Source organism: Astyanax mexicanus, chromosome 25 (genome assembly GCF_023375975.1).
Source record: "Astyanax mexicanus isolate ESR-SI-001 chromosome 25, AstMex3_surface, whole genome shotgun sequence".
Classification (NCBI taxonomy): domain Eukaryota; kingdom Metazoa; phylum Chordata; class Actinopteri; order Characiformes; family Acestrorhamphidae; genus Astyanax; species Astyanax mexicanus.
In genome coordinates, this window is record NC_064432.1 from 19,206,071 (window position 1) to 19,223,366 (window position 17,296).

The following is a 17,296-nucleotide window of genomic DNA, read 5'->3' on the forward strand; positions in this document are numbered from 1 at the left end:
AGACATGATACTTAACCCTGTCCCATCCTGCCAGTGGTATATAAAGGGTTATATACTGTTGGTTCCATAAAGAAACCTAAATATGTATTTAAATTACCTTTTGTACATTCTTGTAACTGTATATCCAAGACAAGAACCATTTAAAATCCTATATTTTAAAATGTAGCCATATATTTGCTTCAGTGTGGGTTTAAGCTTTAGACACTTTGCCATCCCATCATGGCCCCGAGGCACTAACACATGTAAAAACTCTGTAATTTTAACAGATTAACTGGATCATCCTACAGTCTTTCTGTAATTCCAGCAGGTTACACAGATATCAGCATGAAGAGCTATCATTCTACCCCAGGCTATAATTTCCGGATTAGAGGAATCTATATGGTGTATTCAGTTACATGTAATATGTCTTATGTGAACATCTTTTAAGGCATGTCTTAAATATTAACCTACATGTGCTGTCTATTTCTGTTTCTTTAATGTGCAACCAAAGTATAGTGACTTCATCTTAAACCTTGCAGAAACTAATGCTTTCTTGTTCACATAAACATATGGTCGTCTTGGTGTTATAGACCCAAACTGCAACCTGCAAACAGCTATAAAGAGTTTCAGTCAGCGTCTTCATAAACATTAGAGAATGGAAACTACCCATGGTCCTGAACAACACACGTGTTCCTATTGGTCCTCCTCCAGTAGAGTGCAGGAGAAGAGATGATAATGAATTAATTCATAAAGACGTTGAGATGAAGCCATGATTCCGAGCTTCAAAGCCTGGCTTCAGCTCATTGTTCTGTTTTAATAATAAATTCTCTACGGCTTACATCTTCATCCAGAGTGCTGTATAAAAAAAAAACTCAGCAGAAACCAAAGGTAATAGAATAAGGTTGGGGTGAATACTGATTATATGTATGCATTCACACTAAAAAAATATGGTGGAAATTAGTGGACTTGATAACCGTGTTGATAATAACGATCATTTAACTCATGCCTAATTTAATATAAATGAGTGAATAAAGCCTCAGAAGCATCTGAATGGAGAATTCAGGTGGATTTGATTAAAGCTGCAATAAAGCTCTACAGGAGAACCAACTCGACTCATTAACCACTGAAAGTCAGAGTACATGCGTTCAGAAATAGTAACAAAATTCAGATTGCACAATTTCAATCAGGACCTCATTACAAACCCGGTAGACCACTTGGTAGACCACTAAAACTGCTCCTGTCAGATATACTACTTTATTGAGTCAGATCTGATCTACAGGTGATTCTCTCAATCTTTCCACTGTAAGAATACTTAACTATAAGCATCACTAAGCCCAGGGAGATGATCGTACTGCAGGCATTGAATAAGTATAGGTGGTGTTTGACTTTTGCACTGAGCATTTTAACATTTTTTAAACTTTTTGCAGGCTTTCTTGTGCATCAGCTTCAGAAGAGGCTTGAAATAAAGAGAAATGTTGCTAGCAAATTTGTAAATACAAAGTACAGCAAAGCTAAAGACTGAACTGAATTAAAGCTAATTAACTTACTTGTGCATCCATGCTCCAGACAGTACCCTTTAACCCTATGAGATCGAAAACATGCCTTAATCTACGAATAAGAGATGAGGGACAGATGACAACATGCACACACATCCACCAGAAATGGCACGAAACAGAAAAAAAAAATCCATCTGTGCTGTATTATCACAACTATTTTAATATAAACAATAAATGTTTATACATTGGATTAATAAAACATACTACTGTCACTTTTTGCTAAGTTAGGATACTTCTAATCTTTTGTTCTGTTTAGGACTAAAGCTTCTGTGGTTGGGGAGGCGATGTTTTAAGCTTGTCCTTGCACATACTTCATATTTTTAAAACCATGATATTTCAGCGGCCCATCAAAACTTGCTGGGACGTGTCGTCCTATCAAAACAATCGATAGTCCTCACCCATCCCCTCATCAATAAGAGCTCTGTCGCAACGTTGGTGTGACAATGACAGTAGTGTCAGGCCTGACGGCGCGGAGCGACTGTAGCCATCGTTGTCCGGTCACACCTCGCAAACCCTCACCTTCGCTGCCCGACCTTTGCGGAAATTGGCGAATCCAATCTGCATGCAAATAACAGCGAGCCTTTTGGTGACATTTTTACGGTTATCGCTTCATCCCGCTGCCCTGAATGTGCTGAGGCCACAGTTCTGAGAGAGAGAGAGAGATAGAGAGATAGAGAGATAGAGAGATAGAGAGAGATAGAGAGACAGAGAGAGAGAGAGAGAGAGAGAGAGAGAGAGAGAGAGAGAGAGAGAGGCTCTTCACCTCTTGTTTATATTCAGAGTTACTAAATGACACTAACCATTTTCCTCTTGACAGAACACAGTATTTAAAAATAAGAGAGAAAAAAAAGCAGCAATAATTGCGTTGGTCTGAGAGAGGACAGGTAAATATTCTTGATTGCTTCCATTCCAACCAAAGCAAAGGAGTCTCTCTTTTTAATTGTTTTAGTACTAAACCCTCTCCATTCTGAGGTCTGCAGGGCACTTACCTGAAATACCCAAAATACCAAACACCTGTATGTGACTTGTTACAGTCTCTTGAGCGTTCTCAGTAACATTTATAGCCTTTACCAGGCGCTCTTATCAAGAGCAACTTACAGCAGTGATTAGTCATTCACTCGGAGCATCCAAGGCTAGTATTAATATACCCCTCATTCTAGATACTTTCACATTCTGATTCTGAGCTCTTTTGAGGCACTGGAAAAGCCACGTGTCCACAAACAGTGTTTGGTGATGATTATAATGTTTGGAGAAGAATGGTGATGCTTGTTAGATTGGTGAAAAATGACAGTGTGTGATGGAAAATGTAGAGGAGAGGAATGGTAGTGATTCTTTTGTAAAGATTTTTCGTGTTTGGTGGTAAATCCGGATGTTTGGTGAAGAATGTTGGTGTTTGTTGGATAATCCTGGTGTTTTGTTGAGAATGCTTGTTTTTTTGTTGCATAATCTTGGTGTTTGTTGAAGAATCCTGGTGTTTTTTGAATAATCCAGTTTTTGTTGGAGAACCCTGGTGTTTGTTGGAGAACCCTGGTGTTTGGTGGAGAATCCTGGTGTTTTGTGGAGAATCCGGATGTTTGGTGGAGAATCCTGGTGTTTGTTGGAGAATCTGGATGTTTGGTGGAGAAGGCTGGTGTTTGTTGGAGAATCCTGGTGTTTGGTGGAGAATCCGGATGTTTGGTGGAGAATCCTGGTGTTTGTTGGAGAATCCGGATGTTTGGTGGAGAAGGCTGGTGTTTGGTGGAGAATCCTGGTGTTTGGTGGAGAATCCTGGTGTTTGGTGGAGAATCCTGGTGTTTGGTGGAGAATCCTGGTGTTTGGTGGATAATCCTGGTGTTTGTTGGAGAATCCTGGTGTTTGTTGGATAATCCGGATGTTTGGTGGAGAACCCTGGTGTTTGTTGGATAATCCTGGTGTTTGGTGGAGAATCCTGGTGTTTGTTGGAGAATCCAGATGTTTGGTGGAGAACCATGGTGTTTGGTGGAGAACCCTGGTGTTTGGTGGAGAACCCTGGTGTTTGGTGGAGAACCCTGGTGTTTGGTGGAGAACCCAGATGTTTGGTGGAGAATCCTGGAGTTTGGTGGAGAATCCTGGTGTTTGTTGGAGAACCCTGGTGTTTGGTGGAGAATCCTGGTGTTTGGTGGAGAATCCTGGTGTTTGGTGGAGAATCCTGGTGTTTGGTGGAGAATCCTGGTGTTTGTTGGAGAACCCTGGTGTTTGGTGGAGAACCCTGGTGTTTGTTGGAGAACCCTGGTGTTTGTTGGAGAACCCTGGTGTTTGTTGGAGAACCCTGGTGTTTGTTGGAGAATCCTGGTGTTTGGTGGAGAACCCTAGTGTTTGTTGGAGAAACCCTGGTGTTTGTTGGAGAAACCCTGGTGTTTGTTGGAGAACCCTGGTGTTTGTTGGAGAATCCTGGTGTTTGTTGGAGAACCCTGGTGTTTGTTGGAGAACCCTGGTGTTTGTTGGAGAATCCTGGTGTTTGTTGGAGAATCCTGGTGTTTGTTGGAGAATCCTGGTGTTTGGTGGATAAACATAAACAATTTGTTGGACAGCGAAAGTGTTTATTGGAGAATGACATTATATTGGAGATTTATGTTGTTTAATAGATAATTATAATGTTTGGTGAAGAGGTGGTATTTGTTGGAGAGTGCTGGTGTTTGGTAAATCATAGGTGTTTGCTGGAGAATTACGGTGTTGGTTGGTAAGTTCTAGTATTTGTTGGAAACCACCTGTTTTATAGAGCATAATGATGTTAGGGTTTGGTGAAGAATGATAGGTCTTTCCTGGGATTAATTCTCCATTCACTTGTTTCCAGTTCTCCAGGGAAACACACTTCATCACTTAGTCACTTTTATCATGGGAGCTGTGCATGTGTGAACGCTGATGAATTTACCAGCCTTGCCCTCAATTCACCACAGGCCTCATTTTGTGGAAACAACCCAAAGCACATTTCTCCTTGCTGGTTCAATAAGCACCTAATCATTTGCAGGGATATTAGTCTGTGGGCCTGTTGGAGGCAGCGGATGCCTCTGATGCTGGCAGGAAATAGCCTGAGAAAATGTCCTCAGCAAACCCTAAATACTCATCTTATTTATTTATTTTTATTTATTTATACATGTATTTATTTACTGCCTTGTTTATTTTGGAGGAAGTGTAATTTGTTTTTCTGCTTTTAAGGAGATTGTAATTGCACCGTGTTTTATGATACAACACAAGCTCGACCAATAATTCTGCTAATACGTTTTAAATTGACCGTGTTATATTAATACATGCATCCCTTCTTCCCTACTTTTGAGTCAATTTTCCTATAAACATCTAAAACATGTTATGGAATTTTCTATACAATTCTGCTGCGAAAGAACCTTCTGCACATTATTTAACAGGGAAAAAAAAAAAGAAAACTATGTACGTGCACTTCTGGAACATTTTCACTGACTGTTCTCTGTTTTTCTGCTGTTTCAGTTCTCTGCCCTGAGATGTAAACTGCAGAATGAACCTTTGGCGAAGGTAAGATTGAGTGCATTTTCCTTTTGAAAGAAAAGCACCCTAATGGTGCAATACTGTCATTTTTTTCTGATCTGGTTGGTTGAATGCACGTGAACTACTGTGAAAGTGTTATAATGAGATGGAGTTACCAGCAGCAGTCCTTAATATTTTTAAGGATTTTTGAATTGAAAGGAGCAGAACTCTTGAGTGGAGTGGGGATAAAATATTCAAATAAATGTCATCAATGTGCTGCAAAGCCTAATATATAAATTTGTAGGTTGTAGGTTGTCTGTAGGTTTTCTGGTTGCATCACTGGTTACCTGAGCAACCACAACACTGCTGATGATGCCTATAGAAGAGCTACTGCGAACATGGAGACATCAGAACAGTAAACTTAGTCTTTGTCTTCCCGTTCACACATCGTTAAACTTAATGAATATAGCAATAAACCCTAAGAGAGCTGCTAAAAGCTAAAAGATGAGATGAGTTTTTGCTAAAAAATCACCAGACTCATTCACTTTAAAAGAAGAACACAGCACAACACATACTTTTCTACATGTTCAGTGCAACTACACCAAACCTAAGAAGGGAACAGGAGCAAGGCTAAAAGTTCTTGATTTTCCCTCAGCAAGCCCTCAATAACAATAAAAACAACATGTCTTATTCTGAGCTAAAACAACAGACATACTTACTATTTATTGACTAAACAAAGTTCTCAATAATTGCATTCAGCAGCACATTTTAAACATATAGAGCTTACAGAGAGAGAGAGAGAGAGAGAGAGAGAGAGAAATAGGTAGAAGGAATGACAGAGAGGTGAAGAAAATGAACATTAGAATGAGTGAGTGAGTGTGTGTGTGTTATGGAGATGAGAGAGATAAATGGAGAGATAGAGTGAAAGAATGAGAAAGAAGACGAGAACGACATGGGGAGGGAGGGGTGTCTTAGCATAAACTGAATAGACACAAGATAGCAGCGTGGTTTTATGAAAGCCCGCCGGATATGAGAATATTTTGAGATTTCAGCATTTCCAATACGAGTGATATTAACCCAAATCACTTTCAATTATTCACTGTATGAAAATACTGTCGCTTCATTCTGGGATGTAGATTCTCTCTGTCGTTATGAAAGGATGGATATTACCTGACAAAATAAATGTGACAACTATAATTCAACACCAGCCTGCATAGAGGTGCACTGTTCTCAGAGCTTGTCTGACTGGATATTAATTTTATTAGACTCCATATTGCGTATCTACCAATACTGCCATCAATTCAAAAGGCACATTCAATATTAAATGTCCATCATTACACTTTAGTGGATTTCTAAACCATCTCTTCATATCACAGGCACATTTACTGTATACCATCTAAACAAAGACCTAAATAAAAACCTGTATATATATATATTTTTTTTTTTCAGGATAAGTTTGGATTTAGAATATGGAAGGTCTATTAGAAACGGACTTGCTTTTTAGATAATGATGGTATTTGCTGATGTTTGGTGGGAAATGGTGTTTTGTGGAGAATGATGGCAGTTTAAAAAAAGAGTTATGATTGATTAAGAATGGTGGTTTTGGTAGAGAATAATGTTTCTTTAAAAATGGTAGTGCTTGGTAGAAAGTAATGGAGTAATGTTTGGTAGGGAATTATGTTTTTTTGTGGATAATGATCATGGTTTGTAGAGAAATTATGGTTTTTGGTGAAGCCTAACAATGTTTGATGGAAAATGATGGTGTTTGGTGAAGAATGATGGTTGGTGCTTTGTTGCTTTGACTTGGTTTGTTAAAGAAAAAATATTTTGGTATTTCATTGGCAATGATGGTGTTTAATTGAGAACAGAGAGCTTTGATATTATTATGTCTTATGTTTTTTTTTTTTTTCAGTGATGTGTGGCAAGTTATGGTGGCTGATTGAGTATCTTAGTACTGGTGTTGCTAATAGTTTGTGTTGTTGATGGTTAGAATCCCAACATTACAGATTTTTTTTGCATGGTTTTTATATATGTCACTATCATTAATGCCTGAATGTTGTAGTTTTGTCTAATTTAAGAACGGTATAGCAGATCTTTTTTGAAACTGTTCCAGAAAGTTCCACTGCTATTTTGGTAAATGTAGATGCTCGCTGGGGTAAACAGACAGACCTGTATCCTGTATTATGAATACACACTGATCTCTGACACCTGCACTGCACATCTTTCCTCTGCTAAAAAAGAGTCCATAATGCTTGCCAAAGTGAGGAAAGAGGAAATGTAAACACCCCCGGCTGCAGGGTTTTGGTGATCCTAACGCTGCCTACACCTGAACCTCCAGCGCTGCTGAAAGGCCTCCACCAGCAGCTGAATCAGGCCTGATTGAAGATTAGGGAGCAGGTGGGCCAGAAATAAAGGAGGGAAGATCAGTAAATGTGCAGTGTTCAACAAAGTGAGAGAGAGAGTGAGAGAGAGAGAGAGGGTGGGAGGTAGGGGTGTGAATAGCAGCTGTCAGGGTGTAGAGAAAGAGTGCACGAAGCATTTATAAAGAATACAATATGCTTCCACTTCCTTTTTAAAGGAAACATGTCAATATACTATTTCCCCTGATACATGGAGGAGAATGGTCAGTGTTGTTGTGCTTTTCCGTATGTGTGTGTGTGTGTGTGTGTGTGTGTGTGTGTGTGTGTGAGAGAGAGAGAGAGAGAGAGAGAGAGAGAGAGAGAGAGAGAGAGAGAGACAGAGAGAGAGACAGAGAGAGAGACAGAGAGAGAGACAGAGAGAGAGACAGAGAGAGAGACAGAGACAGAGAGAGAGACAGAGAGAGAGAGAGAGAGTGTAGATTGGGTATGTGAATATTTTACTGGTTTTCTTCAGCACCCTCTGGACATCCTAATTGAGCTGATTTACTGTTATGGCCTTGGGTGTAACCACTCCTCACAAGAGAGAGAGATTAATTAGCAAATTATCTCTCTCACTCTCTCATACTCTCTCTCACTCTCTCATACTCTCTCTCACTCTCTCTCTCTCTTTTTGTCTCTTCTCCCTAACTATCCAGCATATCCCTTATTTCATTCCATCTTCCATCTCTCTTTTATTTGCTCTCTCTCTCTCTCTCTCTCTCTCTCTCAGGGTGTGGATACGCTGTTAAAGAGAGCTGTATTGGGCTGGTCTCAGTTATTTGTAGAGCTGCTGTAGTAAAGAGCAGTAAAGTGTCTGGGTGGATTGTAGACGTCAGGTGCTGAGCAGAACATTATTGATCTTCTCTCGTCAGCTCGTTTTTAAACAGTCTAGCCTAAAGGTAATGACGAAAAATTCTAATCTACACCTCCCCGTGCCAAATGTGGTCAACCAGCCAAGGTACGGAGCTTTGGTAGGTTTCATTGGTGTTAGGTTGTTCACTGGAGGGAGGTATGAGGATAATGTAGCAAACAAATGAAAGAAATTTAATATGTGCCCATTTATAGTTTTATGCACAACATAGTTATAGTTTGAGCCAAATTCCACAATCCTGTCACAATTCTGCCATAATCCTGCACCCCTTAAACAATGCTCTGTGGATTGCTGTAAAGGCAACTGGATATTTAAAGATTTTCATCAACACAACAACAGGAATTGTGAGTGTTATTTGTTGGGCAATTTCTTTTGCTTCACCAGTGTGTACGTTAAAGGCAGTTGGATTTTGGTATGGAGTAAAAACTGGGCGCAACACTGGTGTTGGCTGACAGAAAGGCAGAAAGACGATTCTTAAGATTTCTAAATATTTAACACTAAACATTTTAACGTTCTACAGACATACCAGTAATACAGTGTTTCTACTAAATATATTTTACAATGTCAGCTCACGCAACTACAAAAGCCTACAGAGGGCTTTTAAATTGAAATAAGGGATGCAGAGCTGCACAGCCGCCAACCTCTGCAACCGCTATTCATAATTGCAATAACAATCAGGTTAAAAGTAGGCTTATCTGAGAGGGCTGGAGTGTGATGCTAACTGTTTTTCTAAGCTGGATTACTCACTGAGTTGATGATAGAGCGAAGTCCCTGTTTATGCTTAGTGTTCACACAGCCCTGTGGCTGTAGGGAGCCCTTTTCTGTCCTAATAGTTTAATAACTCTTTAGTAAAAATTATTCAGCCTTTCCACTTTTTTCTTCACTTCATAACATTTTTGGTTGCCAAATATTGTTCAGTGCATTCTTAAAAAACACACTAGACATTCTATCTGAACATTCACATTCATTTGTCATACGTATTTAGGACCACATATGACATTCACTCCAATCTTGTTAGAGTATTAAATCAGATAAATGAAAAAATCAGCAACAATTTCTGAATTAAATTGACTTTAGCCTGGTAATGTTCCTTTCTCTTTTCTGAATTAATCAAAGCATGGAGATACAATGCCCCTAAAACTTTAAACTTTTCTTCTGCTATTGAAGACTATTCTCTTTGCTCCCTTCTTACTTGCATCTCTTTCTTTTCTTAGTTTTCCTCGCCAACCTCAGTCCGTAACTGCTCTTTTGTTCTTTTTTAAAACACTCTCCGCAGTCTGTCTGCTCAACATGTTGCAGCAAAGGTGATTCTTTGACTTTATTTTTACCTTTTCTTTATTTTCCTCCTCTCCACCAAGGACTGCTTTCCGTCTCCACTGTTTGCATTAGTCATAATTCAGCAGCCAAGGCCCATTAATCAACTCTTTCAGTCTCCTCTCTTAGCTTTCACCATCGCAATCGACCCTATTCATCATAACCAGCCACATGTACGTAGATCTGTGCCGTACCTGCACCTGTTCTTCTGTCAGCTTTAGAGTGCTTTAAATGTCTCCCTGGAGGAATTAAAGGGATACTCTGGCAATTTCTCACTTTGATTAGCCTGATGTTTGTTTGAGGTTTGCTTGTTTAAGTCTGTACTCGAGCTGTAAATCAGTTGTAGCTTTAAAATAACGGAAACTTGAACAGTGAATGTAGAACTTACATTTTATACCCTTAGAAAACACAAAACACTGATCAAGACCTGTTGTCCATCAGAACAGATTACAAGACAAGATGACAGAGAGAGAGAGAGAGAGAGAGAGAGAGAGAGAGAGAGAGAGAGAGAGAAAGAGAGAGAGGGCTACCTTATTCTAATTTTCTAATTTAGAACACTATCATATTATGAGTTTATTGGATTGTTTTTGGGTGGCTAACACACACTAGTTAATACATTATTAATAATTGCAAATGTTTTAACTACTGTCTCAATTCAGTAATATTTCCAACATGCTTATGAAGAGACCACTTTAAGTTGATAAGTTTCTTTGATTTTACCAAATCAAAAACCTCTGGAATATATTCAAGAGGAAGATGGATGATCACAAGCCATCAAACCAAGCTGACCTGCTTGAATTTTTGCACCAGGAGTAAAGGCATAAAGTTATCCAAAAGCATTGTGTAAGACTGGTGGAGGAGAACATGCCAAGATGCATGAAAGCTTTAATTAAAAACCAAATTATTGTGCTATTCCACAAAATATTTCTTTCTGAACTCTTAAAACTTTATGAATATGAACTTGTTTTCTTTGCATTATTTGAGGTCTTAAAGCTCTGCATCTTTTTTTTTTTTTTTTTCTCCAGAGCTTTATATGTATTTTTAAACTTGCAGTCCATCCCATGCCTGGTTAATTTTTACAATACAATTTTGGGCTTGGGTTGACCTTGGTTTTCACTCAGTGTCACTTTCATGCTCTTTATTAAATCTAAAACACACCCTGCCCCACTCCCCAACATCCTGCTCCTGCAGCGTATTGTTTTAGCATGGCATGATCAAAAGCGCAAACATTGCTAAGTGGGTAAATGTGATATTGACATACAAACAGCTACTGAAGTGTCCTTGGCATGCAGGGGGGCTTTTCCATGATAAAGCAATACAAGCAGGGGCTGGCTCTCTGGCCTTGAAAGCTGAGATGATAAGAGGTTTTAATAATTGGAAAAAAGGAGATAAACAGTGAGTCATGGCCTTGTGAAGAGACCAAACAGATGACGTATTATTACAACTTCTATAAATGAAAATATGAATTAACCTCTTAGAGTATAAGCCTTGGTTTTTGTAATTTGTTGAGTTTTTGGACCACAACTACAGTAGACAGGTTTCCTATGCCCCATCTGGGGCATATATGGGCAGCCCAGCTGGGAACCAAAAAGTTTTATCCACAAGATGTTGCCCCCATATGTGGATGCCCACTAGAGTCAGTAATGAGGCCTTAAGGGTTTCTACATGAGTCCCATTTTTGCTGCACACTGGGACCTATATGGGAAGGTTGGTAGAAACAATGGGACCAATTTGGAAAGCGCAACAGGGTGCCAGTAACAACACCTGTACAATTCCACTCAGAGCCCGAGCCCACCTAAAATCCACCTAGCTCACGTCCCACCCACCTGAGCTCCAACTATACTGACACTGCATTGCTAGCAAACTAGCAGCCATCCTGCATAGACTTTCTACAGACAGATAATATAGCAAAAGTGCAAAGATCCATTTCCTAAATTCTCTAGTAAAATGAGCTTAGCAAATTTTAAAGTGTCGAAAACAAATGATAATACAAATATATAAAGCAGGTAACCACAAACAATATTTTATCCCTCATCAAAACTGGGCTTTTAGTGGATCACAGCATTAACACAAAGTTTTATGAACATTTTCAACTCACTTGGAAAACAAAGCCTAAAAAATCTTTGATTCTTATATTTGTAAATAGATGTTTTTTTCGGCAAGACACATGAATCACTGTAAAAAACGTTTATTGAGGTCCATTAGTGTGTTTTGAGGGCCAGTATACGCTGTGATTGCCCTCTAGCTCTTCTTTTACAGTTCTGTCCTACATATTACTGTTATGGGATGACTGGGATGGGATGCTTGGTATGTACGTAGGGCTGCCACTGTTAACTCCTTATTTCCTAAGCCTAGAATTAACCATGTGGACATATTTTATTAGGGAATAATGAAGGTGCCAAACTAGCAACTAGAAAGAAGCAACAAAATGTATTTTTCGTATTATGTTTTGGATCTTGATGGGTTCCATTTAGTTAATTTTTGTATCTCTACTTGCTGCTTATCCTGCTGCTACTCTCAGCTAACCTTTTAAAAGGTTCTTTTAACCTTATACATCTATGGAATAACTACTGTTGTTGAAAGGACTACACTAAGTGAAGTGTTTTTTTTTTTGGATGGATAGACATACAGATAAATAGACATACATTTAGCATTTTAGCAGATCTGCAACAATACGATAGTTATACATAAGATTTCACATTGACAAAAACACATAAGGCACAATTTAAAGGACACAGATGACCTTATGCTTCTTCAAAGTGCAATACATAATTGATCTTGACAATTTATTTGCCACTGCTTTTGCAATTAAATAGCGTGAATATATTTTTGTCTTATTTTGTGAAGAAAAAGTTATTACAAAACCACACTTTTCAGATAGCAATGCGCATCACAACGCACCTTGTGCATGGTTTAAGATGTGCCTTTAGTCTAGACTTAATCAGTTAAACAAGATGTTCACCCCTATCTCACAAATCCAGCACATTGTATGGCAAAACAACTGGATGAATTCCACAAGAATTATAAAACTGTGATTTTTGTTTCTGCAAACTGACAGTCACTAATTAAGAGTTAGCCCACACTTGTTTAGGGTCTGAAAGAAGAAACAGGAGCTGTGTAGCGTGATTGGAAACACAGCTATAGAGCCACGTGCCAGCAGGCTTGCAGCACTGCAGTGTGTGTTCTCAGCTCTGCTACTTTGAGCTAATTTCGTGCTCCGCAGCTTTTGGAGAAAACGCAGGTCGTAACTGCCGCCTCCCTGCAGACTGAAGAGAGGGAATTAAGAAGAAGAAGAAAAAAAGGAAACAACACGAAAGACCACAAGCCGGTCGTCCTGGTAACAGAGCGTGCCGCGGTGACGGCTTTACATGCCTACACATTTAAAACATGAGGATTAAGGAATTCAATTAAGCCACGATGTCATGAGGAACATGGCGTGAAGGTTCAGATGGTGTGACCGAGCTCTGTAGGGCAGTGTTTCCCACCTACAGTCGATGTAGTTCACCTGCACCACAGGAGTTTTCTGACACTAACACACCTGATTGAGCTGCTTAGGGGCTTGCTTCTTAAATAATGATGGGCCTCAGGTGCAGGCAGGCAATAAAACTTGCAGTACAAGTGGAACCCACTCCTGTTGACTGCTGATTTGTTCACATAATCACTTGCTTCCTATTCTATGACCCTAACCTTGGTGGTCAGGGCTTTTTTCCTTTCATGTAATATCATGGAAGCTGTATAAAAGCATTTTAAAAGCAGCATGGCGCTTTCATATCTGGCTTATTGATTTTGAGCCTGATGCTGGATGGACGTCAGAGTGCATGTTGTCAATAGATGTGTCACCTTTTAACAGCCAAGAGCGACATCACACCCTTTTATGTATGTATGCATGTGTGCACACACACAACCACACATTCCATAATTAATACTGTAAGATCTTTGCCATGACAGCTATATACATTATATTTCAAAATCTTTGTTGTACTGCCACTATGATCCAAGGACCACTGGTTCCAATCTTACATAATGCCGCTCACTGTTAGCAGCCAGAATCTAAGAAAGCACAACTGCCATTGGTCTCTCTGGGTGGGTTGATGAAACTCACTCTCTCCCTTCATTACTCCTGCTATGATGCTGGTCAGCACAGGCATCTGTTAGCTGATGTATATGAACTGGGGGTCTGCGCTTTCCTCCGAGGACATTAGCTACCTTCTATTGATGCTGCACATGCAGCTGGAAAAAAGTTCACATGAGGATTGGGGGATTGTTGGGGGCATTGGAGGAGTTTATATGAATAGGATTTGACTGAGCGCCCTTTAAAATTACAGGAAAATTGTGGTTCCAAACCCCCTCCACCCCAACAGTGTCATAGGAAGCATACCTGGTGGAATCGATAGAGAAGAAGAAATCAGTATGATGCAAGACAATAATCACTTTATTTTTGTCGTTTTTTTTCACTTTCAAATATAAGTAATGTCTTTGACTTCCATTGAAAGTTAAGAAGGGGATTGGTTGATTGATGGGTATATTGATTTGAATAAAATAATAATACAAACATTTTTACCCTCAGAATTAATGGTTTTGGTCTTTTAGCTTTGAACAGTGCAACATTTTCCTCATGTTGTTGGCACGGTTTGTGTAACCACACACACACATGCACACACACACACACAGAAGAACACATATAATTGTCGATTTTGTTCTTTAGTGAATAGAGTTCAAATCAGCCATTAAGACTCCAAACACGTCTCTGTTTCACAGCTTATTTAGCAAAAGGGTAAAAAAGGCCAATTACTGCTGGAGGTGAGCAGCTGTGGTAAAACTGAACATTGGGAGGTTACCAGTGCAGAGAGAGAGATAGTGTCTGTGTGTGGCTGTGTGTGTGTGTGTGTGTGTGTGTCTGCTTGCGTGCGTTTGTGAACCCTCGTTTCTCTCACTCTCCTCTTTTTCTGCCACAATTCATTGAAGATAATAATTGCTTTTACCAGTCGTACATGGCAGAAAGGCTGTGCAGCTATTGATGATTGGCCACTTTTTAATGGCTTGGCTCTCTTTTCATTTCGATGACTGCGGTGTAGTGGAATGTGTTTTAGCAGGCTGTGTTGAGCGTCGTTTTTTTAAGCGCAGTATTGAAGGATGGAATTGGCCACACTTTAAGGTGTGTGTGTGTGTGTGTGTGTGTGTGTGTGTGTGTGTGTGTGTGTGTGTGTGTGTGTGTGTGTGTGTGTGTGTTGATGCACTGTGCAGGCTTTAATCTGACAGTGAAATAGGTGGGAAATTATCACTCATTATATTGGCTGTGGTGTCCAACAGGATGTGGCAGGATGTAGTTAAACAACAGCAATGCTGAAGTTATAAATGCAATTTTATTACTGGAAATAGTATTCATAGTATCAATAGAATAGAACTATATGAAGCAGATGAAGCTACATAGCACCATGCCGGCTGTTAGGCATGTGATACTGACATTTTAAAACTAGACTATGGTGCACCACTGAGCAACTCTTATAGCTAAACCTTGACTTGACAGTTGTAAATGCTGTTCAGAGTTTAGTAAGAGTTTGAATTGCTGGCGGTTATGTCAGCTGATCACTATTAGTTTTGGTACTGTTTTAGTAACTACTATGAAACTAGTCAGTTGCTGTCACTTCTCTGTGTCATTCTTTGCTATACTATATATAAGTCTAGTTTCGTGTTATTAGTTTGGAATATTGTGTTATTCTATTACATAAAGCTATTCCACAGTACTCACTGAGTGTAACCCTAAAATAAAATAGGTTTATTCTAAATCCCTGAAGAAGAGAAGAGCAGAAGAATGTGTTGATTATGAGGTCATAAAGAGTGCATTAATAAAACTAGTATGTGCGCTGACTTCTTATCTGCTACACTTTATAAACCCCCGTCTGTCTGTCTAAAGAGTGAAACAGAAAGAGACTGGATGGTCGACAGCAGGCCTCTAAAGAGAGAGAGAGAGAGAGACAGAGACTGATAAACAATGCACTCTTGATGTGTGGGTGAATGTGTGTATGTGTGTGGGTGAATGCGTGTGTGTGTGTGTTTGTGTGTGTGAGTTGAAAGGCTTCAAATGAACAAGGCTTAGGGGCCTGATTGGAACTAATGATGACTTGCTAATTGTGCTCGTGGGTCTTTTGTAAATGCCTCTCCAAAGCAGTGTCCCACCAGCGCCCACGCAATATGCCTTCCAAGACTCCACACACAAAAAGAACAAAGTTAAAAGTGATCTCACAAGAGCATCTGGCCCGTACCCAACGCCAGTCTGACCTTTAACTGTCTTACCCGCACTCCAGAGAGCACAAGCCGGAGCCATTATCAGCCTACAGAGCTTAGTTATACATGACATGGTATTAATTATTGTTGGTAAACAATGGCATTTGTGCAGATGATTGCATGCAGCCCGCTAGCCCCGTTTTGCGGCCCGCTATTCTCACAAGCCATTAAGAGCCGCAACCAGGACAGATGTTCAAGATGAGTTCATTGGCATGTTTAATTAATTGCTCTTGAGATAATTATTCAATCATTACTTTGATTACTTTTTAGCTGCTTCCCAGATTATAGGCTAAACGGCTGCTCGCTGTCAGTAGGGTAGAAAATGGGATTCTGCATTAGCGATGGGACGTAAAAAATTATACGTAAAAATGTGCTCCGACTGCCGATGTCTGCTAATTATTTTTGGTTCCAGTTCATATCAGTGGCCTTTAATTGTAATAAAAAGCTGTACCTGCTTCCATTCCCTGCATAACTGTTATAACTCATCCTGCTTACTATATACACTGTTCTATTCACTGTAGGACCATTTCAACTATTATAATGTATATTCTGATCACTTTATAACTCATTATATTTACTACATATAACTTTTATTATATTCACAACCCATTTTGTTTGCTTTATTACCTTTTAATTTGACTAGATATACCATTTTATTCATGCTGTGACATTCTATTAACTTTATTTTCTTTATATTTACTTAATTCCATTTCATATTCCCTATATATGCTATTGTATTCTCTTTTACAACCAATAAACTAATTATAAAGCCTGTAACATTCACAATGTTGTAGATCCCATTCTATGTACTTTATATCCCACCCCATGAATCAGTATTCGCTATATAAATTGTTTTATTCACTTCATAACCCTTTTTAATCACTTAACCTGTTTTATTAACTTTGTCATATGTTTTCTATACTTTGCCATTTTTAGATGGTTCATTATGTATGTCTCATAAATGCTCATCTAACATTCAACTAACATTTAATTGTACATTTATAAAATGCACCCTAACTTCTATATGATTTTATATGAGTCTCTGTAGTACCTAACCCTTCACTTGACCCTAAGCCATTAATGAATTAATTATATAACCCATTTTATTCCCTATTCCGTTCAGTTCACGTTTTTACCCTATTCCATTCAACTTCACATTTTTACTCACTTTATTTTTTTATAATTAATAATATTAAATTAATCTATCACGTATAAATATAAATCATATTTATAACTTTTGAGTTTCTCTCTCTCTCTTTCAATTTAAAAGACATACACACACAGTGACGCACACACACACAGGAGCAGGGTATGTAGCCTGTAGCTGTGCTGGACTGGAGCTGTACCCAGCAGAAAGCAAACAGACGAATCTTTTGCGAGAGATCTTGTCAGAAAGATGAAATCCGTCCCCAGGCTCCGGCTCCTCTGCTTTTTTC

At 39.1% G+C, this 17,296-nt stretch overlaps 1 protein-coding gene across 34 annotated transcripts in view; it reads left to right on the forward strand.

The window, feature by feature from the left end:
* LOC103034479 (protein tyrosine phosphatase receptor type D) overlaps positions 1–17,296 on the forward strand; it is a 535,243-nt gene that overhangs the window by 204,318 nt on the left and 313,629 nt on the right. For all 34 annotated transcript variants that reach the window (XM_022681944.2, XM_022681952.2, XM_022681947.2 and 31 more), the window contains exon 7: positions 4,995–5,039. The gene's annotated coding sequence lies outside the window, so the exon portion shown is untranslated. The remainder of the gene's footprint in view (positions 1–4,994; positions 5,040–17,296) is intronic.